The following is a 20,000-nucleotide window of genomic DNA, read 5'->3' as shown; positions in this document are numbered from 1 at the left end:
GTGACAAAAAGCTTACAGCACCTGGTATTCCCAGGCGGTCTCCCATCCAAGTACTAACCAGGCCCGACCCTGCTTAGCTTCCGAGATCGGACGAGATCAGGCGTACTCAGGCCGGTGTGGCCGTAAGCGAGAAACTATCTCTTGGTGCACTATGTAAAGTCAAAGTGAGCCTGATTAACAGCTGTTGCATTTCCACCATTTAGATAAGCATCTTTGTGTCACTCAAAAAGTGGAAGAAATTGCATATACTGTAGCCATAATTTGTAGCACAGATTGTTGGATGAAATACAAACTAACCTTGCTTACTTATTTCAAAGCGAGTGCACATATTTCAGCCTTGTGGGAAAAAACGGACAAAGAGTTGAAATTCCACAAGGCAGTGACAAAAAGCTTACAGCACCTGGTATTCCCAGGCGGTCTCCCATCCAAGTACTAACCAGGCCCGACCCTGCTTAGCTTCCGAGATCGGACGAGATCAGGCGTACTCAGGCCGGTGTGGCCGTAAGCGAAAGGCAATCTCAAAAAGTGGATGAAATTGCATATACTGTAGCCATAATTTGTAGCACAGATTGTTGGATGAAATACAAACTAACCTTGCTTACTTATTTCAAAGCGAGGGCACATATTTCAGCCTTGTGGGAAAAAAACGGACAAAGAGTTGAAATTCCACAAGGCAGTGACAAAAAGCTTACAGCACCTGGTATTCCCAGGCGGTCTCCCATCCAAGTACTAACCAGGCCCGACCCTGCTTAGCTTCCGAGATCGGACGAGATCAGGCGTACTCAGGCCGGTGTGGCCGTAAGCGAAAGGCAATCTCAAAAAGTGGATGAAATTGCATATACTGTAGCCATAATTTGTAGCACAGATTGTTGGATGAAATACAAACTAACCTTGCTTACTTATTTCAAAGCGAGGGCACATATTTCAGCCTTGTGGGAAAAAACGGACAAAGAGTTGAAATTCCACAAGGCAGTGACAAAAAGCTTACAGCACCTGGTATTCCCAGGCGGTCTCCCATCCAAGTACTAACCAGGCCCGACCCTGCTTAGCTTCCGAGATCGGACGAGATCAGGCGTACTCAGGCCGGTGTGGCCGTAAGCGAGAAACTATCTCTTGTGGCACTATGTAAAGTCAAAGTGAGCCTGATTAACAGCTGTTGCATTTCCACCATTTAGATAAGCATCTTTGTGCACTCAAAAAGTGAAGAAATTGCATATACTGTAGCCATAATTTGTAGCACAGATTGTTGGATGAAATACAAACTAACCTTGCTTACTTATTTCAAAGCGAGGGCACATATTTCAGCCTTGTGGGAAAAAACGGACAAAGAGTTGAAATTCCACAAGGCAGTGACAAAAAGCTTACAGCACCTGGTATTCCCAGGCGGTCTCCCATCCAAGTACTAACCAGGCCCGACCCTGCTTAGCTTCCGAGATCGGACGAGATCAGGCGTACTCAGGCCGGTGTGGCCGTAAGCGAGAAACTATCTCTTGGTGCACTATGTAAAGTCAAAGTGAGCCTGATTAACAGCTGTTGCATTTCCATTTAGATAAGCATCTTGTGTCACTCAAAAAGTGGAAGAAATTGCATATACTGTAGCCATAATTTGTAGCACAGATTGTTGGATGAAATACAAACTAACCTTGCTTACTTATTTCAAAGCGAGGGCACATATTTCAGCCTTGTGGGAAAAAACGGACAAAGAGTTGAAATTCCACAAGGCAGTGACAAAAAGCTTACAGCACCTGGTATTCCCAGGCGGTCTCCCATCCAAGTACTAACCAGGCCCGACCCTGCTTAGCTTCCGAGATCGGACGAGATCAGGCGTACTCAGGCCGGTGTGGCCGTAAGCGAAAGGCAATCTCAAAAAGTGGATGAAATTGCATATACTGTAGCCATAATTTGTAGCACAGATTGTTGGATGAAATACAAACTAACCTTGCTTACTTATTTCAAAGCGAGGGCACATATTTCAGCCTTGTGGGAAAAAACGGACAAAGAGTTGAAATTCCACAAGGCAGTGACAAAAAGCTTACAGCACCTGGTATTCCCAGGCGGTCTCCCATCCAAGTACTAACCAGGCCCGACCCTGCTTAGAGCTGGACGAGATCAGGCGTACTCAGGCCGGTGTGGCCGTAAGCGAAAGGCAATCTCAAAAAGTGGATGAAATTGCATATACTGTAGCCATAATTTGTAGCACAGATTGTTGGATGAAATACAAACTAACCTTGCTTACTTATTTCAAAGCGAGGGCACATATTTCAGCCTTGTGGGAAAAAACGGACAAAGAGTTGAAATTCCACAAGGCAGTGACAAAAAGCTTACAGCACCTGGTATTCCCAGGCGGTCTCCCATCCAAGTACTAACCAGGCCCGACCCTGCTTAGCTTCCGAGATCGGACGAGATCAGGCGTACTCAGGCCGGTGTGGCCGTAAGCGAGAAACTATCTCTTGGTGCACGTAAAGTCAAAGTGAGCCTGATTAACAGCTGTTGCATTTCCACCATTTAGATAAGCATCTTTGTGTCACTCAAAAAGTGGAAGAAATTGCATATACTGTAGCCATAATTTGTAGCACAGATTGTTGGATGAAATACAAACTAACCTTGCTTACTTATTTCAAAGCGAGGGCACATATTTCAGCCTTGTGGGAAAAAACGGACAAAGAGTTGAAATTCCACAAGGCAGTGACAAAAAGCTTACAGCACCTGGTATTCCCAGGCGGTCTCCCATCCAAGTACTAACCAGGCCCGACCCTGCTTAGCTTCCGAGATCGGACGAGATCAGGCGTACTCAGGCCGGTGTGGCCGTAAGCGAAAGGCAATCTCAAAAAGTGGATGAAATTGCATATACTGTAGCCATAATTTGTAGCACAGATTGTTGGATGAAATACAAACTAACCTTGCTTACTTATTTCAAAGCGAGGGCACATATTTCAGCCTTGTGGGAAAAAACGGACAAAGAGTTGAAATTCCACAAGGCAGTGACAAAAAGCTTACAGCACCTGGTATTCCCAGGCGGTCTCCCATCCAAGTACTAACCAGGCCCGACCCTGCTTAGCTCCGAGATCAGGCGTACTCAGGCCGGTGTGGCCGTAAGCGAAAGGCAATCTCAAAAAGTGGATGAAATTGCATATACTGTAGCCATAATTTGTAGCACAGATTGTTGGATGAAATACAAACTAACCTTGCTTACTTATTTCAAAGCGAGGGCACATATTTCAGCCTTGTGGGAAAAAACGGACAAAGAGTTGAAATTCCACAAGGCAGTGACAAAAAGCTTACAGCACCTGGTATTCCCAGGCGGTCTCCCATCCAAGTACTAACCAGGCCCGACCCTGCTTAGCTTCCGAGATCGGACGAGATCAGGCGTACTCAGGCCGGTGTGGCCGTAAGCGAAAGGCAATCTCAAAAAGTGGATGAAATTGCATATACTGTAGCCATAATTTGTAGCACAGATTGTTGGATGAAATACAAACTAACCTTGCTTACTTATTTCAAAGCGAGGGCACATATTTCAGCCTTGTGGGAAAAAACGGACAAAGAGTTGAAATTCCACAAGGCAGTGACAAAAAGCTTACAGCACCTGGTATTCCCAGGCGGTCTCCCATCCAAGTACTAACCAGGCCCGACCCTGCTTAGACCGGACGAGATCAGGCGTACTCAGGCCGGTGTGGCCGTAAGCGAAAGGCAATCTCAAAAAGTGGATGAAATTGCATATACTGTAGCCATAATTTGTAGCACAGATTGTTGGATGAAATACAAACTAACCTTGCTTACTTATTTCAAAGCGAGGGCACATATTTCAGCCTTGTGGGAAAAAACGGACAAAGAGTTGAAATTCCACAAGGCAGTGACAAAAAGCTTACAGCACCTGGTATTCCCAGGCGGTCTCCCATCCAAGTACTAACCAGGCCCGACCTGCTTAGCTTCCGAGATCGGACGAGATCAGGCGTACTCAGGCGGTGTGGCCGTAAGCGAGAAACTATCTCTTGGTGCACTATGTAAAGTCAAAGTGAGCCTGATTAACAGCTGTTGCATTTCCACCATTTAGATAAGCATCTTGTGTCACTCAAAAAGTGGAAGAAATTGCATATACTGTAGCCATAATTTGTAGCACAGATTGTTGGATGAAATACAAACTAACCTTGCTTACTTATTTCAAAGCGAGGGCACATATTTCAGCCTTGTGGGAAAAAACGGACAAAGAGTTGAAATTCCACAAGGCAGTGACAAAAAGCTTACAGCACCTGGTATTCCCAGGCGGTCTCCCATCCAAGTACTAACCAGGCCCGACCCTGCTTAGCTTCCGAGATCGGACGAGATCAGGCGTACTCAGGCCGGTGTGGCCGTAAGCGAAAGGCAATCTCAAAAAGTGGATGAAATTGCATATACTGTAGCCATAATTTGTAGCACAGATTGTTGGATGAAATACAAACTAACCTTGCTTACTTATTTCAAAGCGAGGGCACATATTTCAGCCTTGTGGGAAAAAACGGACAAAGAGTTGAAATTCCACAAGGCAGTGACAAAAAGCTTACAGCACCTGGTATTCCCAGGCGGTCTCCCATCCAAGTACTAACCAGGCCCGACCCTGCTTAGCTTCCGAGATCAGGCGTACTCAGGCCGGTGTGGCCGTAAGCGAAAGGCAATCTCAAAAAGTGGATGAAATTGCATATACTGTAGCCATAATTTGTAGCACAGATTGTTGGATGAAATACAAACTAACCTTGCTTACTTATTCAAAGCGAGGGCACATATTTCAGCCTTGTGGGAAAAAACGGACAAAGAGTTGAAATTCCACAAGGCAGTGACAAAAAGCTTACAGCACCTGGTATTCCCAGGCGGTCTCCCATCCAAGTACTAACCAGGCCCGACCCTGCTTAGCTTCCGAGATCGGACGAGATCAGGCGTACTCAGGCCGGTGTGGCCGTAAGCGAGAAACTATCTCTTGGTGCACTATGTAAAGTCAAAGTGAGCCTGATTAACAGCTGTTGCATTTCCACCATTTAGATAAGCATCTTTGTGTCACTCAAAAAGTGGAAGAAATTGCATATACTGTAGCCATAATTTGTAGCACAGATTGTTGGATGAAATACAAACTAACCTTGCTTACTTATTTCAAAGCGAGGGCACATATTTCAGCCTTGTGGAAAAAAACGGACAAAGAGTTGAAATTCCACAAGGCAGTGACAAAAAGCTTACAGCACCTGGTATTCCCAGGCGGTCTCCCATCCAAGTACTAACCAGGCCCGACCCTGCTTAGCTTCCGAGATCGGACGAGATCAGGCGTACTCAGGCCGGTGTGGCCGTAAGCGAAAGGCAATCTCAAAAAGTGGATGAAATTGCATATACTGTAGCCATAATTTGTAGCACAGATTGTTGGATGAAATACAAACTAACCTTGCTTACTTATTTCAAAGCGAGGGCACATATTTCAGCCTTGTGGGAAAAAACGGACAAAGAGTTGAAATTCCACAAGGCAGTGACAAAAAGCTTACAGCACCTGGTATTCCCAGGCGGTCTCCCATCCAAGTACTAACCAGGCCCGACCCTGCTTAGCTTCCGAGATCGGACGAGATCAGGCGTACTCAGGCCGGTGTGGCCGTAAGCGAAAGGCAATCTCAAAAAGTGGATGAAATTGCATATACTGTAGCCATAATTTGTAGCACAGATTGTTGGATGAAATACAAACTAACCTTGCTTACTTATTTCAAAGCGAGGGCACATATTTCAGCCTTGTGGGAAAAAACGGACAAAGAGTTGAAATTCCACAAGGCAGTGACAAAAAGCTTACAGCACCTGGTATTCCCAGGCGGTCTCCCATCCAAGTACTAACCAGGCCCGACCCTGCTTAGCTTCCGAGATCGGACGAGATCAGGCGTACTCAGGCCGGTGTGGCCGTAAGCGAGAAACTATCTCTTGGTGCACTATGTAAAGTCAAAGTGAGCCTGATTAACAGCTGTTGCATTTCCACCATTTAGATAAGCATCTTTGTGTCACTCAAAAAGTGGAAGAAATTGCATATACTGTAGCCATAATTTGTAGCACAGATTGTTGGATGAAATACAAACTAACCTTGCTTACTTATTTCAAAGCGAGGGCACATATTTCAGCCTTGTGGGAAAAAACGGACAAAGAGTTGAAATTCCACAAGGCAGTGACAAAAAGCTTACAGCACCTGGTATTCCCAGGCGGTCTCCCATCCAAGTACTAACCAGGCCCGACCCTGCTTAGCTTCCGAGATCGGACGAGATCAGGCGTACTCAGGCCGGTGTGGCCGTAAGCGAAAGGCAATCTCAAAAAGTGGATGAAATTGCATATACTGTAGCCATAATTTGTAGCACAGATTGTTGGATGAAATACAAACTAACCTTGCTTACTTATTTCAAAGCGAGGGCACATATTTCAGCCTTGTGGGAAAAAACGGACAAAGAGTTGAAATTCCACAAGGCAGTGACAAAAAGCTTACAGCACCTGGTATTCCCAGGCGGTCTCCCATCCAAGTACTAACCAGGCCCGACCCTGCTTAGCTTCCGAGATCGGACGAGATCAGGCGTACTCAGGCCGGTGTGGCCGTAAGCGAAAGGCAATCTCAAAAAGTGGATGAAATTGCATATACTGTAGCCATAATTTGTAGCACAGATTGTTGGATGAAATACAAACTAACCTTGCTTACTTATTTCAAAGCGAGGGCACATATTTCAGCCTTGTGGGAAAAAACGGACAAAGAGTTGAAATTCCACAAGGCAGTGACAAAAAGCTTACAGCACCTGGTATTCCCAGGCGGTCTCCCATCCAAGTACTAACCAGGCCCGACCCTGCTTAGCTTCCGAGATCGGACGAGATCAGGCGTACTCAGGCCGGTGTGGCCGTAAGCGAAAGGCAATCTCAAAAAGTGGATGAAATTGCATATACTGTAGCCATAATTTGTAGCACAGATTGTTGGATGAAATACAAACTAACCTTGCTTACTTATTTCAAAGCGAGGGCACATATTTCAGCCTTGTGGGAAAAAACGGACAAAGAGTTGAAATTCCACAAGGCAGTGACAAAAAGCTTACAGCACCTGGTATTCCCAGGCGGTCTCCCATCCAAGTACTAACCAGGCCCGACCCTGCTTAGCTTCCGAGATCGGACGAGATCAGGCGTACTCAGGCCGGTGTGGCCGTAAGCGAGAAACTATCTCTTGGTGCACTATGTAAAGTCAAAGTGAGCCTGATTAACAGCTGTTGCATTTCCACCATTTAGATAAGCATCTTTGTGTCACTCAAAAAGTGGAAGAAATTGCATATACTGTAGCCATAATTTGTAGCACAGATTGTTGGATGAAATACAAACTAACCTTGCTTACTTATTTCAAAGCGAGGGCACATATTTCAGCCTTGTGGGAAAAAACGGACAAAGAGTTGAAATTCCACAAGGCAGTGACAAAAAGCTTACAGCACCTGGTATTCCCAGGCGGTCTCCCATCCAAGTACTAACCAGGCCCGACCCTGCTTAGCTTCCGAGATCGGACGAGATCAGGCGTACTCAGGCCGGTGTGGCCGTAAGCGAAAGGCAATCTCAAAAAGTGGATGAAATTGCATATACTGTAGCCATAATTTGTAGCACAGATTGTTGGATGAAATACAAACTAACCTTGCTTACTTATTTCAAAGCGAGGGCACATATTTCAGCCTTGTGGGAAAAAACGGACAAAGAGTTGAAATTCCACAAGGCAGTGACAAAAAGCTTACAGCACCTGGTATTCCCAGGCGGTCTCCCATCCAAGTACTAACCAGGCCCGACCCTGCTTAGCTTCCGAGATCGGACGAGATCAGGCGTACTCAGGCCGGTGTGGCCGTAAGCGAAAGGCAATCTCAAAAAGTGGATGAAATTGCATATACTGTAGCCATAATTTGTAGCACAGATTGTTGGATGAAATACAAACTAACCTTGCTTACTTATTTCAAAGCGAGGGCACATATTTCAGCCTTGTGGGAAAAAACGGACAAAGAGTTGAAATTCCACAAGGCAGTGACAAAAAGCTTACAGCACCTGGTATTCCCAGGCGGTCTCCCATCCAAGTACTAACCAGGCCCGACCCTGCTTAGCTTCCGAGATCGGACGAGATCAGGCGTACTCAGGCCGGTGTGGCCGTAAGCGAGAAACTATCTCTTGGTGCACTATGTAAAGTCAAAGTGAGCTGATTAACAGCTGTTGCATTTCCACCATTTAGATAAGCATCTTTGTGTCACTCAAAAAGTGGAAGAAATTGCATATACTGTAGCCATAATTTGTAGCACAGATTGTTGGATGAAATACAAACTAACCTTGCTTACTTATTTCAAAGCGAGGGCACATATTTCAGCCTTGTGGGAAAAAACGGACAAAGAGTTGAAATTCCACAAGGCAGTGACAAAAAGCTTACAGCACCTGGTATTCCCAGGCGGTCTCCCATCCAAGTACTAACCAGGCCCGACCCTGCTTAGCTTCCGAGATCGGACGAGATCAGGCGTACTCAGGCCGGTGTGGCCGTAAGCGAAAGGCAATCTCAAAAAGTGGATGAAATTGCATATACTGTAGCCATAATTTGTAGCACAGATTGTTGGATGAAATACAAACTAACCTTGCTTACTTATTTCAAAGCGAGGGCACATATTTCAGCCTTGTGGGAAAAAACGGACAAAGAGTTGAAATTCCACAAGGCAGTGACAAAAAGCTTACAGCACCTGGTATTCCCAGGCGGTCTCCCATCCAAGTACTAACCAGGCCCGACCCTGCTTAGCTTCCGAGATCGGACGAGATCAGGCGTACTCAGGCCGGTGTGGCCGTAAGCGAAAGGCAATCTCAAAAAGTGGATGAAATTGCATATACTGTAGCCATAATTTGTAGCACAGATTGTTGGATGAAATACAAACTAACCTTGCTTACTTATTTCAAAGCGAGGGCACATATTTCAGCCTTGTGGGAAAAAACGGACAAAGAGTTGAAATTCCACAAGGCAGTGACAAAAAGCTTACAGCACCTGGTATTCCCAGGCGGTCTCCCATCCAAGTACTAACCAGGCCCGACCCTGCTTAGCTTCCGAGATCGGACGAGATCAGGCGTACTCAGGCCGGTGTGGCCGTAAGCGAAAGGCAATCTCAAAAAGTGGATGAAATTGCATATACTGTAGCCATAATTTGTAGCACAGATTGTTGGATGAAATACAAACTAACCTTGCTTACTTATTTCAAAGCGAGGGCACATATTTCAGCCTTGTGGGAAAAAACGGACAAAGAGTTGAAATTCCACAAGGCAGTGACAAAAAGCTTACAGCACCTGGTATTCCCAGGCGGTCTCCCATCCAAGTACTAACCAGGCCCGACCCTGCTTAGCTTCCGAGATCGGACGAGATCAGGCGTACTCAGGCCGGTGTGGCCGTAAGCGAAAGGCAATCTCAAAAAGTGGATGAAATTGCATATACTGTAGCCATAATTTGTAGCACAGATTGTTGGATGAAATACAAACTAACCTTGCTTACTTATTTCAAAGCGAGGGCACATATTTCAGCCTTGTGGGAAAAAACGGACAAAGAGTTGAAATTCCACAAGGCAGTGACAAAAAGCTTACAGCACCTGGTATTCCCAGGCGGTCTCCCATCCAAGTACTAACCAGGCCCGACCCTGCTTAGCTTCCGAGATCGGACGAGATCAGGCGTACTCAGGCCGGTGTGGCCGTAAGCGAGAAACTATCTCTTGGTGCACCATGTAAAGTCAAAGTGAGCCTGATTAACAGCTGTTGCATTTCCACCATTTAGATAAGCATCTTTGTGTCACTCAAAAAGTGGAAGAAATTGCATATACTGTAGCCATAATTTGTAGCACAGATTGTTGGATGAAATACAAACTAACCTTGCTTACTTATTTCAAAGCGAGGGCACATATTTCAGCCTTGTGGGAAAAAACGGACAAAGAGTTGAAATTCCACAAGGCAGTGACAAAAAGCTTACAGCACCTGGTATTCCCAGGCGGTCTCCCATCCAAGTACTAACCAGGCCCGACCCTGCTTAGCTTCCGAGATCGGACGAGATCAGGCGTACTCAGGCCGGTGTGGCCGTAAGCGAAAGGCAATCTCAAAAAGTGGATGAAATTGCATATACTGTAGCCATAATTTGTAGCACAGATTGTTGGATGAAATACAAACTAACCTTGCTTACTTATTTCAAAGCGAGGGCACATATTTCAGCCTTGTGGGAAAAAACGGACAAAGAGTTGAAATTCCACAAGGCAGTGACAAAAAGCTTACAGCACCTGGTATTCCCAGGCGGTCTCCCATCCAAGTACTAACCAGGCCCGACCCTGCTTAGCTTCCGAGATCGGACGAGATCAGGCGTACTCAGGCCGGTGTGGCCGTAAGCGAAAGGCAATCTCAAAAAGTGGATGAAATTGCATATACTGTAGCCATAATTTGTAGCACAGATTGTTGGATGAAATACAAACTAACCTTGCTTACTTATTTCAAAGCGAGGGCACATATTTCAGCCTTGTGGGAAAAAACGGACAAAGAGTTGAAATTCCACAAGGCAGTGACAAAAAGCTTACAGCACCTGGTATTCCCAGGCGGTCTCCCATCCAAGTACTAACCAGGCCCGACCCTGCTTAGCTTCCGAGATCGGACGAGATCAGGCGTACTCAGGCCGGTGTGGCCGTAAGCGAGAAACTATCTCTTGGTGCACTATGTAAAGTCAAAGTGAGCCTGATTAACAGCTGTTGCATTTCCACCATTTAGATAAGCATCTTTGTGTCACTCAAAAAGTGGAAGAAATTGCATATACTGTAGCCATAATTTGTAGCACAGATTGTTGGATGAAATACAAACTAACCTTGCTTACTTATTTCAAAGCGAGGGCACATATTTCAGCCTTGTGGGAAAAAACGGACAAAGAGTTGAAATTCCACAAGGCAGTGACAAAAAGCTTACAGCACCTGGTATTCCCAGGCGGTCTCCCATCCAAGTACTAACCAGGCCCGACCCTGCTTAGCTTCCGAGATCGGACGAGATCAGGCGTACTCAGGCCGGTGTGGCCGTAAGCGAAAGGCAATCTCAAAAAGTGGATGAAATTGCATATACTGTAGCCATAATTTGTAGCACAGATTGTTGGATGAAATACAAACTAACCTTGCTTACTTATTTCAAAGCGAGGGCACATATTTCAGCCTTGTGGGAAAAAACGGACAAAGAGTTGAAATTCCACAAGGCAGTGACAAAAAGCTTACAGCACCTGGTATTCCCAGGCGGTCTCCCATCCAAGTACTAACCAGGCCCGACCCTGCTTAGCTTCCGAGATCGGACGAGATCAGGCGTACTCAGGCCGGTGTGGCCGTAAGCGAAAGGCAATCTCAAAAAGTGGATGAAATTGCATATACTGTAGCCATAATTTGTAGCACAGATTGTTGGATGAAATACAAACTAACCTTGCTTACTTATTTCAAAGCGAGGGCACATATTTCAGCCTTGTGGGAAAAAACGGACAAAGAGTTGAAATTCCACAAGGCAGTGACAAAAAGCTTACAGCACCTGGTATTCCCAGGCGGTCTCCCATCCAAGTACTAACCAGGCCCGACCCTGCTTAGCTTCCGAGATCGGACGAGATCAGGCGTACTCAGGCCGGTGTGGCCGTAAGCGAGAAACTATCTCTTGGTGCACCATGTAAAGTCAAAGTGAGCCTGATTAACAGCTGTTGCATTTCCACCATTTAGATAAGCATCTTTGTGTCACTCAAAAAGTGAAGAAATTGCATATACTGTAGCCATAATTTGTAGCACAGATTGTTGGATGAAATACAAACTAACCTTGCTTACTTATTTCAAAGCGAGGGCACATATTTCAGCCTTGTGGGAAAAAACGGACAAAGAGTTGAAATTCCACAAGGCAGTGACAAAAAGCTTACAGCACCTGGTATTCCCAGGCGGTCTCCCATCCAAGTACTAACCAGGCCCGACCCTGCTTAGCTTCCGAGATCGGACGAGATCAGGCGTACTCAGGCCGGTGTGGCCGTAAGCGAAAGGCAATCTCAAAAAGTGGATGAAATTGCATATACTGTAGCCATAATTTGTAGCACAGATTGTTGGATGAAATACAAACTAACCTTGCTTACTTATTTCAAAGCGAGGGCACATATTTCAGCCTTGTGGGAAAAAAACGGACAAAGAGTTGAAATTCCACAAGGCAGTGACAAAAAGCTTACAGCACCTGGTATTCCCAGGCGGTCTCCCATCCAAGTACTAACCAGGCCCGACCTGCTTAGCTTCCGAGATCGGACGAGATCAGGCGTACTCAGGCCGGTGTGGCCGTAAGCGAAAGGCAATCTCAAAAAGTGGATGAAATTGCATATACTGTAGCCATAATTTGTAGCACAGATTGTTGGATGAAATACAAACTAACCTTGCTTACTTATTTCAAAGCGAGGGCACATATTTCAGCCTTGTGGAAAAAAACGGACAAAGAGTTGAAATTCCACAAGGCAGTGACAAAAAGCTTACAGCACCTGGTATTCCCAGGCGGTCTCCCATCCAAGTACTAACCAGGCCCGACCCTGCTTAGCTTCCGAGATCGGACGAGATCAGGCGTACTCAGGCCGGTGTGGCCGTAAGCGAGAAACTATCTCTGGTGCACTATGTAAAGTCAAAGTGAGCCTGATTAACAGCTGTTGCATTTCCACCATTTAGATAAGCATCTTTGTGTCACTCAAAAAGTGGAAGAAATTGCATATACTGTAGCCATAATTTGTAGCACAGATTGTTGGATGAAATACAAACTAACCTTGCTTACTTATTTCAAAGCGAGGGCACATATTTCAGCCTTGTGGGAAAAAACGGACAAAGAGTTGAAATTCCACAAGGCAGTGACAAAAAGCTTACAGCACCTGGTATTCCCAGGCGGTCTCCCATCCAAGTACTAACCAGGCCCGACCCTGCTTAGCTTCCGAGATCGGACGAGATCAGGCGTACTCAGGCCGGTGTGGCCGTAAGCGAAAGGCAATCTCAAAAAGTGGATGAAATTGCATATACTGTAGCCATAATTTGTAGCACAGATTGTTGGATGAAATACAAACTAACCTTGCTTACTTATTTCAAAGCGAGGGCACATATTTCAGCCTTGTGGGAAAAAACGGACAAAGAGTTGAAATTCCACAAGGCAGTGACAAAAAGCTTACAGCACCTGGTATTCCCAGGCGGTCTCCCATCCAAGTACTAACCAGGCCCGACCCTGCTTAGCTTCCGAGATCGGACGAGATCAGGCGTACTCAGGCCGGTGTGGCCGTAAGCGAAAGGCAATCTCAAAAAGTGGATGAAATTGCATATACTGTAGCCATAATTTGTAGCACAGATTGTTGGATGAAATACAAACTAACCTTGCTTACTTATTTCAAAGCGAGGGCACATATTTCAGCCTTGTGGGAAAAAACGGACAAAGAGTTGAAATTCCACAAGGCAGTGACAAAAAGCTTACAGCACCTGGTATTCCCAGGCGGTCTCCCATCCAAGTACTAACCAGGCCCGACCCTGCTTAGCTTCCGAGATCGGACGAGATCAGGCGTACTCAGGCCGTGTGGCCGTAAGCGAGAAACTATCTCTTGGTGCACTATGTAAAGTCAAAGTGAGCCTGATTAACAGCTGTTGCATTTCCACCATTTAGATAAGCATCTTTGTGTCACTCAAAAAGTGGAAGAAATTGCATATACTGTAGCCATAATTTGTAGCACAGATTGTTGGATGAAATACAAACTAACCTTGCTTACTTATTTCAAAGCGAGGGCACATATTTCAGCCTTGTGGGAAAAAACGGACAAAGAGTTGAAATTCCACAAGGCAGTGACAAAAAGCTTACAGCACCTGGTATTCCCAGGCGGTCTCCCATCCAAGTACTAACCAGGCCCGACCCTGCTTAGCTTCCGAGATCGGACGAGATCAGGCGTACTCAGGCCGGTGTGGCCGTAAGCGAAAGGCAATCTCAAAAAGTGGATGAAATTGCATATACTGTAGCCATAATTTGTAGCACAGATTGTTGGATGAAATACAAACTAACCTTGCTTACTTATTTCAAAGCGAGGGCACATATTTCAGCCTTGTGGGAAAAAACGGACAAAGAGTTGAAATTCCACAAGGCAGTGACAAAAAGCTTACAGCACCTGGTATTCCCAGGCGGTCTCCCATCCAAGTACTAACCAGGCCCGACCCTGCTTAGCTTCCGAGATCGGACGAGATCAGGCGTACTCAGGCCGGTGTGGCCGTAAGCGAAAGGCAATCTCAAAAAGTGGATGAAATTGCATATACTGTAGCCATAATTTGTAGCACAGATTGTTGGATGAAATACAAACTAACCTTGCTTACTTATTTCAAAGCGAGGGCACATATTTCAGCCTTGTGGGAAAAAACGGACAAAGAGTTGAAATTCCACAAGGCAGTGACAAAAAGCTTACAGCACCTGGTATTCCCAGGCGGTCTCCCATCCAAGTACTAACCAGGCCCGACCCTGCTTAGCTTCCGAGATCGGACGAGATCAGGCGTACTCAGGCCGGTGTGGCCGTAAGCGAGAAACTATCTCTTGGTGCACTATGTAAAGTCAAAGTGAGCCTGATTAACAGCTGTTGCATTTCCACCATTTAGATAAGCATCTTTGTGTCACTCAAAAAGTGGAAGAAATTGCATATACTGTAGCCATAATTTGTAGCACAGATTGTTGGATGAAATACAAACTAACCTTGCTTACTTATTTCAAAGCGAGGGCACATATTTCAGCCTTGTGGGAAAAAACGGACAAAGAGTTGAAATTCCACAAGGCAGTGACAAAAAGCTTACAGCACCTGGTATTCCCAGGCGGTCTCCCATCCAAGTACTAACCAGGCCCGACCCTGCTTAGCTTCCGAGATCGGACGAGATCAGGCGTACTCAGGCCGGTGTGGCCGTAAGCGAAAGGCAATCTCAAAAAGTGGATGAAATTGCATATACTGTAGCCATAATTTGTAGCACAGATTGTTGGATGAAATACAAACTAACCTTGCTTACTTATTTCAAAGCGAGGGCACATATTTCAGCCTTGTGGGAAAAAACGGACAAAGAGTTGAAATTCCACAAGGCAGTGACAAAAAGCTTACAGCACCTGGTATTCCCAGGCGGTCTCCCATCCAAGTACTAACCAGGCCCGACCCTGCTTAGCTTCCGAGATCGGACGAGATCAGGCGTACTCAGGCCGGTGTGGCCGTAAGCGAGAAACTATCTCTTGGTGCACTATGTAAAGTCAAAGTGAGCCTGATTAACAGCTGTTGCATTTCCACCATTTAGATAAGCATCTTTGTGTCACTCAAAAAGTGGAAGAAATTGCATATACTGTAGCCATAATTTGTAGCACAGATTGTTGGATGAAATACAAACTAACCTTGCTTACTTATTTCAAAGCGAGGGCACATATTTCAGCCTTGTGGGAAAAAACGGACAAAGAGTTGAAATTCCACAAGGCAGTGACAAAAAGCTTACAGCACCTGGTATTCCCAGGCGGTCTCCCATCCAAGTACTAACCAGGCCCGACCCTGCTTAGCTTCCGAGATCGGACGAGATCAGGCGTACTCAGGCCGGTGTGGCCGTAAGCGAAAGGCAATCTCAAAAAGTGGATGAAATTGCATATACTGTAGCCATAATTTGTAGCACAGATTGTTGGATGAAATACAAACTAACCTTGCTTACTTATTTCAAAGCGAGGGCACATATTTCAGCCTTGTGGGAAAAAACGGACAAAGAGTTGAAATTCCACAAGGCAGTGACAAAAAGCTTACAGCACCTGGTATTCCCAGGCGGTCTCCCATCCAAGTACTAACCAGGCCCGACCCTGCTTAGCTTCCGAGATCGGACGAGATCAGGCGTACTCAGGCCGGTGTGGCCGTAAGCGAGAAACTATCTCTTGGTGCACTATGTAAAGTCAAAGTGAGCCTGATTAACAGCTGTTGCATTTCCACCATTTAGATAAGCATCTTTGTGTCACTCAAAAAGTGGAAGAAATTGCATATACTGTAGCCATAATTTGTAGCACAGATTGTTGGATGAAATACAAACTAACCTTGCTTACTTATTTCAAAGCGAGGGCACATATTTCAGCCTTGTGGGAAAAAACGGACAAAGAGTTGAAATTCCACAAGGCAGTGACAAAAAGCTTACAGCACCTGGTATTCCCAGGCGGTCTCCCATCCAAGTACTAACCAGGCCCGACCCTGCTTAGCTTCCGAGATCGGACGAGATCAGGCGTACTCAGGCCGGTGTGGCCGTAAGCGAAAGGCAATCTCAAAAAGTGGATGAAATTGCATATACTGTAGCCATAATTTGTAGCACAGATTGTTGGATGAAATACAAACTAACCTTGCTTACTTATTTCAAAGCGAGGGCACATATTTCAGCCTTGTGGGAAAAAAACGGACAAAGAGTTGAAATTCCACAAGGCAGTGACAAAAAGCTTACAGCACCTGGTATTCCCAGGCGGTCTCCCATCCAAGTACTAACCAGGCCCGACCCTGCTTAGCTTCCGAGATCGGACGAGATCAGGCGTACTCAGGCCGGTGTGGCCGTAAGCGAAAGGCAATCTCAAAAAGTGGATGAAATTGCATATACTGTAGCCATAATTTGTAGCACAGATTGTTGGATGAAATACAAACTAACCTTGCTTACTTATTTCAAAGCGAGGGCACATATTTCAGCCTTGTGGGAAAAAACGGACAAAGAGTTGAAATTCCACAAGGCAGTGACAAAAAGCTTACAGCACCTGGTATTCCCAGGCGGTCTCCCATCCAAGTACTAACCAGGCCCGACCCTGCTTAGCTTCCGAGATCGGACGAGATCAGGCGTACTCAGGCCGGTGTGGCCGTAAGCGAAAGGCAATCTCAAAAAGTGGATGAAATTGCATATACTGTAGCCATAATTTGTAGCACAGATTGTTGGATGAAATACAAACTAACCTTGCTTACTTATTTCAAAGCGAGGGCACATATTTCAGCCTTGTGGGAAAAAACGGACAAAGAGTTGAAATTCCACAAGGCAGTGACAAAAAGCTTACAGCACCTGGTATTCCCAGGCGGTCTCCCATCCAAGTACTAACCAGGCCCGACCCTGCTTAGCTTCCGAGATCGGACGAGATCAGGCGTACTCAGGCCGGTGTGGCCGTAAGCGAGAAACTATCTCTTGGTGCACATGTAAAGTCAAAGTGAGCCTGATTAACAGCTGTTGCATTTCCACCATTTAGATAAGCATCTGTGTCACTCAAAAAGTGGAAGAAATTGCATATACTGTAGCCATAATTTGTAGCACAGATTGTTGGATGAAATACAAACTAACCTTGCTTACTTATTTCAAAGCGAGGGCACATATTTCAGCCTTGTGGGAAAAAACGGACAAAGAGTTGAAATTCCACAAGGCAGTGACAAAAAGCTTACAGCACCTGGTATTCCCAGGCGGTCTCCCATCCAAGTACTAACCAGGCCCGACCCTGCTTAGCTTCCGAGATCGGACGAGATCAGGCGTACTCAGGCCGGTGTGGCCGTAAGCGAAAGGCAATCTCAAAAAGTGGATGAAATTGCATATACTGTAGCCATAATTTGTAGCACAGATTGTTGGATGAAATACAAACTAACCTTGCTTACTTATTTCAAAGCGAGGGCACATATTTCAGCCTTGTGGGAAAAAACGGACAAAGAGTTGAAATTCCACAAGGCAGTGACAAAAAGCTTACAGCACCTGGTATTCCCAGGCGGTCTCCCATCCAAGTACTAACCAGGCCCGACCCTGCTTAGCTTCCGAGATCGGACGAGATCAGGCGTACTCAGGCCGGTGTGGCCGTAAGCGAGAAACTATCTCTTGGTGCACTATGTAAAGTCAAAGTGAGCCTGATTAACAGCTGTTGCATTTCCACCATTAGATAAGCATCTTTGTGTCACTCAAAAAGTGGAAGAAATTGCATATACTGTAGCCATAATTTGTAGCACAGATTGTTGGATGAAATACAAACTAACCTTGCTTACTTATTTCAAAGCGAGGGCACATATTTCAGCCTTGTGGGAAAAAAACGGACAAAGAGTTGAAATTCCACAAGGCAGTGACAAAAAGCTTACAGCACCTGGTATTCCCAGGCGGTCTCCCATCCAAGTACTAACCAGGCCCGACCCTGCTTAGCTTCCGAGATCGGACGAGATCAGGCGTACTCAGGCCGGTGTGGCCGTAAGCGAGAAACTATCTCTTGGTGCACCATGTAAAGTCAAAGTGAGCCTGATTAACAGCTGTTGCATTTCCACCATTTAGATAAGCATCTTTGTGTCACTCAAAAAGTGGAAGAAATTGCATATACTGTAGCCATAATTTGTAGCACAGATTGTTGGATGAAATACAAACTAACCTTGCTTACTTATTTCAAAGCGAGGGCACATATTTCAGCCTTGTGGGAAAAAACGGACAAAGAGTTGAAATTCCACAAGGCAGTGACAAAAAGCTTACAGCACCTGGTATTCCCAGGCGGTCTCCCATCCAAGTACTAACCAGGCCCGACCCTGCTTAGCTTCCGAGATCGGACGAGATCAGGCGTACTCAGGCCGGTGTGGCCGTAAGCGAAAGGCAATCTCAAAAAGTGGATGAAATTGCATATACTGTAGCCATAATTTGTAGCACAGATTGTTGGATGAAATACAAACTAACCTTGCTTACTTATTTCAAAGCGAGGGCACATATTTCAGCCTTGTGGGAAAAAAACGGACAAAGAGTTGAAATTCCACAAGGCAGTGACAAAAAGCTTACAGCACCTGGTATTCCCAGGCGGTCTCCCATCCAAGTACTAACCAGGCCCGACCCTGCTTAGCTTCCGAGATCGGACGAGATCAGGCGTACTCAGGCCGGTGTGGCCGTAAGCGAAAGGCAATCTCAAAAAGTGGATGAAATTGCATATACTGTAGCCATAATTTGTAGCACAGATTGTTGGATGAAATACAAACTAACCTTGCTTACTTATTTCAAAGCGAGGGCACATATTTCAGCCTTGTGGGAAAAAACGGACAAAGAGTTGAAATTCCACAAGGCAGTGACAAAAAGCTTACAGCACCTGGTATTCCCAGGCGGTCTCCCATCCAAGTACTAACCAGGCCCGACCCTGCTTAGCTTCCGAGATCGGACGAGATCAGGCGTACTCAGGCCGGTGTGGCCGTAAGCGAAAGGCAATCTCAAAAAGTGGATGAAATTGCATATACTGTAGCCATAATTTGTAGCACAGATTGTTGGATGAAATACAAACTAACCTTGCTTACTTATTTCAAAGCGAGGGCACATATTTCAGCCTTGTGGGAAAAAACGGACAAAGAGTTGAAATTCCACAAGGCAGTGACAAAAAGCTTACAGCACCTGGTATTCCCAGGCGGTCTCCCATCCAAGTACTAACCAGGCCCGACCCTGCTTAGCTTCCGAGATCGGACGAGATCAGGCGTACTCAGGCCGGTGTGGCCGTAAGCGAAAGGCAATCTCAAAAAGTGGATGAAATTGCATATACTGTAGCCATAATTTGTAGCACAGATTGTTGGATGAAATACAAACTAACCTTGCTTACTTATTTCAAAGCGAGGGCACATATTTCAGCCTTGTGGGAAAAAACGGACAAAGAGTTGAAATTCCACAAGGCAGTGACAAAAAGCTTACAGCACCTGGTATTCCCAGGCGGTCTCCCATCCAAGTACTAACCAGGCCCGACCCTGCTTAGCTTCCGAGATCGGACGAGATCAGGCGTACTCAGGCCGGTGTGGCCGTAAGCGAGAAACTATCTCTTGGGCACATGTAAAGTCAAAGTGAGCCTGATTAACAGCTGTTGCATTTCCACCATTTAGATAAGCATCTTGTGTCACTCAAAAAGTGGAAGAAATTGCATATACTGTAGCCATAATTTGTAGCACAGATTGTTGGATGAAATACAAACTAACCTTGCTTACTTATTTCAAAGCGAGGGCACATATTTCAGCCTTG

At 45.6% G+C, this 20,000-nt stretch overlaps 57 non-coding genes and 3 pseudogenes across 57 annotated transcripts; all 60 read right to left on the bottom strand.

Annotated features, from left to right (window-relative positions):
* Positions 1 to 9: 9 nt before the first annotated feature.
* On the bottom strand, positions 10 to 128 carry LOC118956696. Its single transcript, XR_005046121.1, has one exon. It is a non-coding gene; the product is annotated as a 5S ribosomal RNA (ribosomal RNA).
* Positions 129 to 388: 260 nt separating this feature from the next.
* On the bottom strand, positions 389 to 507 carry LOC118956695. The gene has a single exon (XR_005046120.1). It is a non-coding gene; the product is annotated as a 5S ribosomal RNA (ribosomal RNA).
* Positions 508 to 685: 178 nt separating this feature from the next.
* Positions 686 to 804, bottom strand: LOC118956694. Its single transcript, XR_005046119.1, has one exon. It is a non-coding gene; the product is annotated as a 5S ribosomal RNA (ribosomal RNA).
* Positions 805 to 981: 177 nt separating this feature from the next.
* On the bottom strand, positions 982 to 1,100 carry LOC118956693. The gene has a single exon (XR_005046118.1). It is a non-coding gene; the product is annotated as a 5S ribosomal RNA (ribosomal RNA).
* A 258-nt stretch (positions 1,101 to 1,358) lies between these two features.
* On the bottom strand, positions 1,359 to 1,477 carry LOC118956692. The gene has a single exon (XR_005046117.1). It is a non-coding gene; the product is annotated as a 5S ribosomal RNA (ribosomal RNA).
* A 256-nt stretch (positions 1,478 to 1,733) lies between these two features.
* LOC118956691 lies at positions 1,734 to 1,852 on the bottom strand. The gene has a single exon (XR_005046116.1). It is a non-coding gene; the product is annotated as a 5S ribosomal RNA (ribosomal RNA).
* Positions 1,853 to 2,318: 466 nt separating this feature from the next.
* On the bottom strand, positions 2,319 to 2,437 carry LOC118956689. Its single transcript, XR_005046114.1, has one exon. It is a non-coding gene; the product is annotated as a 5S ribosomal RNA (ribosomal RNA).
* Positions 2,438 to 2,694: 257 nt separating this feature from the next.
* LOC118956688 lies at positions 2,695 to 2,813 on the bottom strand. The gene has a single exon (XR_005046113.1). It is a non-coding gene; the product is annotated as a 5S ribosomal RNA (ribosomal RNA).
* Positions 2,814 to 2,990: 177 nt separating this feature from the next.
* Positions 2,991 to 3,098, bottom strand: LOC118956915 (annotated as a pseudogene).
* A 177-nt stretch (positions 3,099 to 3,275) lies between these two features.
* LOC118956687 lies at positions 3,276 to 3,394 on the bottom strand. The gene has a single exon (XR_005046112.1). It is a non-coding gene; the product is annotated as a 5S ribosomal RNA (ribosomal RNA).
* A 465-nt stretch (positions 3,395 to 3,859) lies between these two features.
* LOC118956819 lies at positions 3,860 to 3,976 on the bottom strand. The gene has a single exon (XR_005046246.1). It is a non-coding gene; the product is annotated as a 5S ribosomal RNA (ribosomal RNA).
* A 259-nt stretch (positions 3,977 to 4,235) lies between these two features.
* On the bottom strand, positions 4,236 to 4,354 carry LOC118956686. Its single transcript, XR_005046111.1, has one exon. It is a non-coding gene; the product is annotated as a 5S ribosomal RNA (ribosomal RNA).
* A 177-nt stretch (positions 4,355 to 4,531) lies between these two features.
* Positions 4,532 to 4,640, bottom strand: LOC118956908 (annotated as a pseudogene).
* Positions 4,641 to 4,816: 176 nt separating this feature from the next.
* On the bottom strand, positions 4,817 to 4,935 carry LOC118956685. The gene has a single exon (XR_005046110.1). It is a non-coding gene; the product is annotated as a 5S ribosomal RNA (ribosomal RNA).
* Positions 4,936 to 5,195: 260 nt separating this feature from the next.
* LOC118956684 lies at positions 5,196 to 5,314 on the bottom strand. The gene has a single exon (XR_005046109.1). It is a non-coding gene; the product is annotated as a 5S ribosomal RNA (ribosomal RNA).
* Positions 5,315 to 5,491: 177 nt separating this feature from the next.
* LOC118956683 lies at positions 5,492 to 5,610 on the bottom strand. Its single transcript, XR_005046108.1, has one exon. It is a non-coding gene; the product is annotated as a 5S ribosomal RNA (ribosomal RNA).
* Positions 5,611 to 5,787: 177 nt separating this feature from the next.
* On the bottom strand, positions 5,788 to 5,906 carry LOC118956682. The gene has a single exon (XR_005046107.1). It is a non-coding gene; the product is annotated as a 5S ribosomal RNA (ribosomal RNA).
* Positions 5,907 to 6,166: 260 nt separating this feature from the next.
* On the bottom strand, positions 6,167 to 6,285 carry LOC118956681. The gene has a single exon (XR_005046106.1). It is a non-coding gene; the product is annotated as a 5S ribosomal RNA (ribosomal RNA).
* Positions 6,286 to 6,462: 177 nt separating this feature from the next.
* Positions 6,463 to 6,581, bottom strand: LOC118956680. The gene has a single exon (XR_005046105.1). It is a non-coding gene; the product is annotated as a 5S ribosomal RNA (ribosomal RNA).
* Positions 6,582 to 6,758: 177 nt separating this feature from the next.
* Positions 6,759 to 6,877, bottom strand: LOC118956678. The gene has a single exon (XR_005046103.1). It is a non-coding gene; the product is annotated as a 5S ribosomal RNA (ribosomal RNA).
* A 177-nt stretch (positions 6,878 to 7,054) lies between these two features.
* Positions 7,055 to 7,173, bottom strand: LOC118956677. The gene has a single exon (XR_005046102.1). It is a non-coding gene; the product is annotated as a 5S ribosomal RNA (ribosomal RNA).
* A 260-nt stretch (positions 7,174 to 7,433) lies between these two features.
* LOC118956676 lies at positions 7,434 to 7,552 on the bottom strand. Its single transcript, XR_005046101.1, has one exon. It is a non-coding gene; the product is annotated as a 5S ribosomal RNA (ribosomal RNA).
* Positions 7,553 to 7,729: 177 nt separating this feature from the next.
* LOC118956675 lies at positions 7,730 to 7,848 on the bottom strand. The gene has a single exon (XR_005046100.1). It is a non-coding gene; the product is annotated as a 5S ribosomal RNA (ribosomal RNA).
* A 177-nt stretch (positions 7,849 to 8,025) lies between these two features.
* Positions 8,026 to 8,144, bottom strand: LOC118956674. Its single transcript, XR_005046099.1, has one exon. It is a non-coding gene; the product is annotated as a 5S ribosomal RNA (ribosomal RNA).
* A 259-nt stretch (positions 8,145 to 8,403) lies between these two features.
* Positions 8,404 to 8,522, bottom strand: LOC118956673. The gene has a single exon (XR_005046098.1). It is a non-coding gene; the product is annotated as a 5S ribosomal RNA (ribosomal RNA).
* A 177-nt stretch (positions 8,523 to 8,699) lies between these two features.
* Positions 8,700 to 8,818, bottom strand: LOC118956672. The gene has a single exon (XR_005046097.1). It is a non-coding gene; the product is annotated as a 5S ribosomal RNA (ribosomal RNA).
* A 177-nt stretch (positions 8,819 to 8,995) lies between these two features.
* On the bottom strand, positions 8,996 to 9,114 carry LOC118956671. The gene has a single exon (XR_005046096.1). It is a non-coding gene; the product is annotated as a 5S ribosomal RNA (ribosomal RNA).
* A 177-nt stretch (positions 9,115 to 9,291) lies between these two features.
* On the bottom strand, positions 9,292 to 9,410 carry LOC118956670. The gene has a single exon (XR_005046095.1). It is a non-coding gene; the product is annotated as a 5S ribosomal RNA (ribosomal RNA).
* A 177-nt stretch (positions 9,411 to 9,587) lies between these two features.
* LOC118956669 lies at positions 9,588 to 9,706 on the bottom strand. The gene has a single exon (XR_005046094.1). It is a non-coding gene; the product is annotated as a 5S ribosomal RNA (ribosomal RNA).
* Positions 9,707 to 9,966: 260 nt separating this feature from the next.
* Positions 9,967 to 10,085, bottom strand: LOC118956667. The gene has a single exon (XR_005046092.1). It is a non-coding gene; the product is annotated as a 5S ribosomal RNA (ribosomal RNA).
* A 177-nt stretch (positions 10,086 to 10,262) lies between these two features.
* Positions 10,263 to 10,381, bottom strand: LOC118956666. The gene has a single exon (XR_005046091.1). It is a non-coding gene; the product is annotated as a 5S ribosomal RNA (ribosomal RNA).
* A 177-nt stretch (positions 10,382 to 10,558) lies between these two features.
* LOC118956665 lies at positions 10,559 to 10,677 on the bottom strand. The gene has a single exon (XR_005046090.1). It is a non-coding gene; the product is annotated as a 5S ribosomal RNA (ribosomal RNA).
* A 260-nt stretch (positions 10,678 to 10,937) lies between these two features.
* Positions 10,938 to 11,056, bottom strand: LOC118956664. The gene has a single exon (XR_005046089.1). It is a non-coding gene; the product is annotated as a 5S ribosomal RNA (ribosomal RNA).
* Positions 11,057 to 11,233: 177 nt separating this feature from the next.
* Positions 11,234 to 11,352, bottom strand: LOC118956663. Its single transcript, XR_005046088.1, has one exon. It is a non-coding gene; the product is annotated as a 5S ribosomal RNA (ribosomal RNA).
* A 177-nt stretch (positions 11,353 to 11,529) lies between these two features.
* Positions 11,530 to 11,648, bottom strand: LOC118956662. Its single transcript, XR_005046087.1, has one exon. It is a non-coding gene; the product is annotated as a 5S ribosomal RNA (ribosomal RNA).
* Positions 11,649 to 11,907: 259 nt separating this feature from the next.
* On the bottom strand, positions 11,908 to 12,026 carry LOC118956661. The gene has a single exon (XR_005046086.1). It is a non-coding gene; the product is annotated as a 5S ribosomal RNA (ribosomal RNA).
* Positions 12,027 to 12,204: 178 nt separating this feature from the next.
* LOC118956800 lies at positions 12,205 to 12,322 on the bottom strand. Its single transcript, XR_005046227.1, has one exon. It is a non-coding gene; the product is annotated as a 5S ribosomal RNA (ribosomal RNA).
* A 177-nt stretch (positions 12,323 to 12,499) lies between these two features.
* On the bottom strand, positions 12,500 to 12,618 carry LOC118956660. The gene has a single exon (XR_005046085.1). It is a non-coding gene; the product is annotated as a 5S ribosomal RNA (ribosomal RNA).
* A 259-nt stretch (positions 12,619 to 12,877) lies between these two features.
* On the bottom strand, positions 12,878 to 12,996 carry LOC118956659. The gene has a single exon (XR_005046084.1). It is a non-coding gene; the product is annotated as a 5S ribosomal RNA (ribosomal RNA).
* A 177-nt stretch (positions 12,997 to 13,173) lies between these two features.
* Positions 13,174 to 13,292, bottom strand: LOC118956658. Its single transcript, XR_005046083.1, has one exon. It is a non-coding gene; the product is annotated as a 5S ribosomal RNA (ribosomal RNA).
* A 177-nt stretch (positions 13,293 to 13,469) lies between these two features.
* On the bottom strand, positions 13,470 to 13,587 carry LOC118956858 (annotated as a pseudogene).
* A 260-nt stretch (positions 13,588 to 13,847) lies between these two features.
* LOC118956656 lies at positions 13,848 to 13,966 on the bottom strand. Its single transcript, XR_005046081.1, has one exon. It is a non-coding gene; the product is annotated as a 5S ribosomal RNA (ribosomal RNA).
* Positions 13,967 to 14,143: 177 nt separating this feature from the next.
* LOC118956654 lies at positions 14,144 to 14,262 on the bottom strand. Its single transcript, XR_005046080.1, has one exon. It is a non-coding gene; the product is annotated as a 5S ribosomal RNA (ribosomal RNA).
* Positions 14,263 to 14,439: 177 nt separating this feature from the next.
* Positions 14,440 to 14,558, bottom strand: LOC118956653. Its single transcript, XR_005046079.1, has one exon. It is a non-coding gene; the product is annotated as a 5S ribosomal RNA (ribosomal RNA).
* Positions 14,559 to 14,818: 260 nt separating this feature from the next.
* Positions 14,819 to 14,937, bottom strand: LOC118956652. Its single transcript, XR_005046078.1, has one exon. It is a non-coding gene; the product is annotated as a 5S ribosomal RNA (ribosomal RNA).
* Positions 14,938 to 15,114: 177 nt separating this feature from the next.
* LOC118956651 lies at positions 15,115 to 15,233 on the bottom strand. The gene has a single exon (XR_005046077.1). It is a non-coding gene; the product is annotated as a 5S ribosomal RNA (ribosomal RNA).
* A 260-nt stretch (positions 15,234 to 15,493) lies between these two features.
* Positions 15,494 to 15,612, bottom strand: LOC118956650. Its single transcript, XR_005046076.1, has one exon. It is a non-coding gene; the product is annotated as a 5S ribosomal RNA (ribosomal RNA).
* Positions 15,613 to 15,789: 177 nt separating this feature from the next.
* LOC118956649 lies at positions 15,790 to 15,908 on the bottom strand. The gene has a single exon (XR_005046075.1). It is a non-coding gene; the product is annotated as a 5S ribosomal RNA (ribosomal RNA).
* A 260-nt stretch (positions 15,909 to 16,168) lies between these two features.
* Positions 16,169 to 16,287, bottom strand: LOC118956648. The gene has a single exon (XR_005046074.1). It is a non-coding gene; the product is annotated as a 5S ribosomal RNA (ribosomal RNA).
* Positions 16,288 to 16,465: 178 nt separating this feature from the next.
* LOC118956647 lies at positions 16,466 to 16,584 on the bottom strand. The gene has a single exon (XR_005046073.1). It is a non-coding gene; the product is annotated as a 5S ribosomal RNA (ribosomal RNA).
* A 177-nt stretch (positions 16,585 to 16,761) lies between these two features.
* Positions 16,762 to 16,880, bottom strand: LOC118956646. Its single transcript, XR_005046072.1, has one exon. It is a non-coding gene; the product is annotated as a 5S ribosomal RNA (ribosomal RNA).
* A 177-nt stretch (positions 16,881 to 17,057) lies between these two features.
* Positions 17,058 to 17,176, bottom strand: LOC118956644. The gene has a single exon (XR_005046070.1). It is a non-coding gene; the product is annotated as a 5S ribosomal RNA (ribosomal RNA).
* A 257-nt stretch (positions 17,177 to 17,433) lies between these two features.
* On the bottom strand, positions 17,434 to 17,552 carry LOC118956643. The gene has a single exon (XR_005046069.1). It is a non-coding gene; the product is annotated as a 5S ribosomal RNA (ribosomal RNA).
* A 177-nt stretch (positions 17,553 to 17,729) lies between these two features.
* LOC118956642 lies at positions 17,730 to 17,848 on the bottom strand. Its single transcript, XR_005046068.1, has one exon. It is a non-coding gene; the product is annotated as a 5S ribosomal RNA (ribosomal RNA).
* A 260-nt stretch (positions 17,849 to 18,108) lies between these two features.
* Positions 18,109 to 18,227, bottom strand: LOC118956641. The gene has a single exon (XR_005046067.1). It is a non-coding gene; the product is annotated as a 5S ribosomal RNA (ribosomal RNA).
* A 260-nt stretch (positions 18,228 to 18,487) lies between these two features.
* LOC118956640 lies at positions 18,488 to 18,606 on the bottom strand. The gene has a single exon (XR_005046066.1). It is a non-coding gene; the product is annotated as a 5S ribosomal RNA (ribosomal RNA).
* Positions 18,607 to 18,784: 178 nt separating this feature from the next.
* Positions 18,785 to 18,903, bottom strand: LOC118956940. The gene has a single exon (XR_005046304.1). It is a non-coding gene; the product is annotated as a 5S ribosomal RNA (ribosomal RNA).
* A 177-nt stretch (positions 18,904 to 19,080) lies between these two features.
* LOC118956939 lies at positions 19,081 to 19,199 on the bottom strand. The gene has a single exon (XR_005046303.1). It is a non-coding gene; the product is annotated as a 5S ribosomal RNA (ribosomal RNA).
* A 177-nt stretch (positions 19,200 to 19,376) lies between these two features.
* LOC118956938 lies at positions 19,377 to 19,495 on the bottom strand. Its single transcript, XR_005046302.1, has one exon. It is a non-coding gene; the product is annotated as a 5S ribosomal RNA (ribosomal RNA).
* A 177-nt stretch (positions 19,496 to 19,672) lies between these two features.
* LOC118956937 lies at positions 19,673 to 19,791 on the bottom strand. Its single transcript, XR_005046301.1, has one exon. It is a non-coding gene; the product is annotated as a 5S ribosomal RNA (ribosomal RNA).
* Positions 19,792 to 20,000: the final 209 nt, after the last annotated feature.

Source organism: Oncorhynchus mykiss, unplaced genomic scaffold (assembly GCF_013265735.2).
Source record: "Oncorhynchus mykiss isolate Arlee unplaced genomic scaffold, USDA_OmykA_1.1 un_scaffold_431, whole genome shotgun sequence".
Lineage (NCBI taxonomy): Eukaryota > Metazoa > Chordata > Actinopteri > Salmoniformes > Salmonidae > Oncorhynchus > Oncorhynchus mykiss.
Note: the sequence above shows the minus strand (reverse complement) of the source record. Positions and strands in the feature narration are given on the sequence as shown.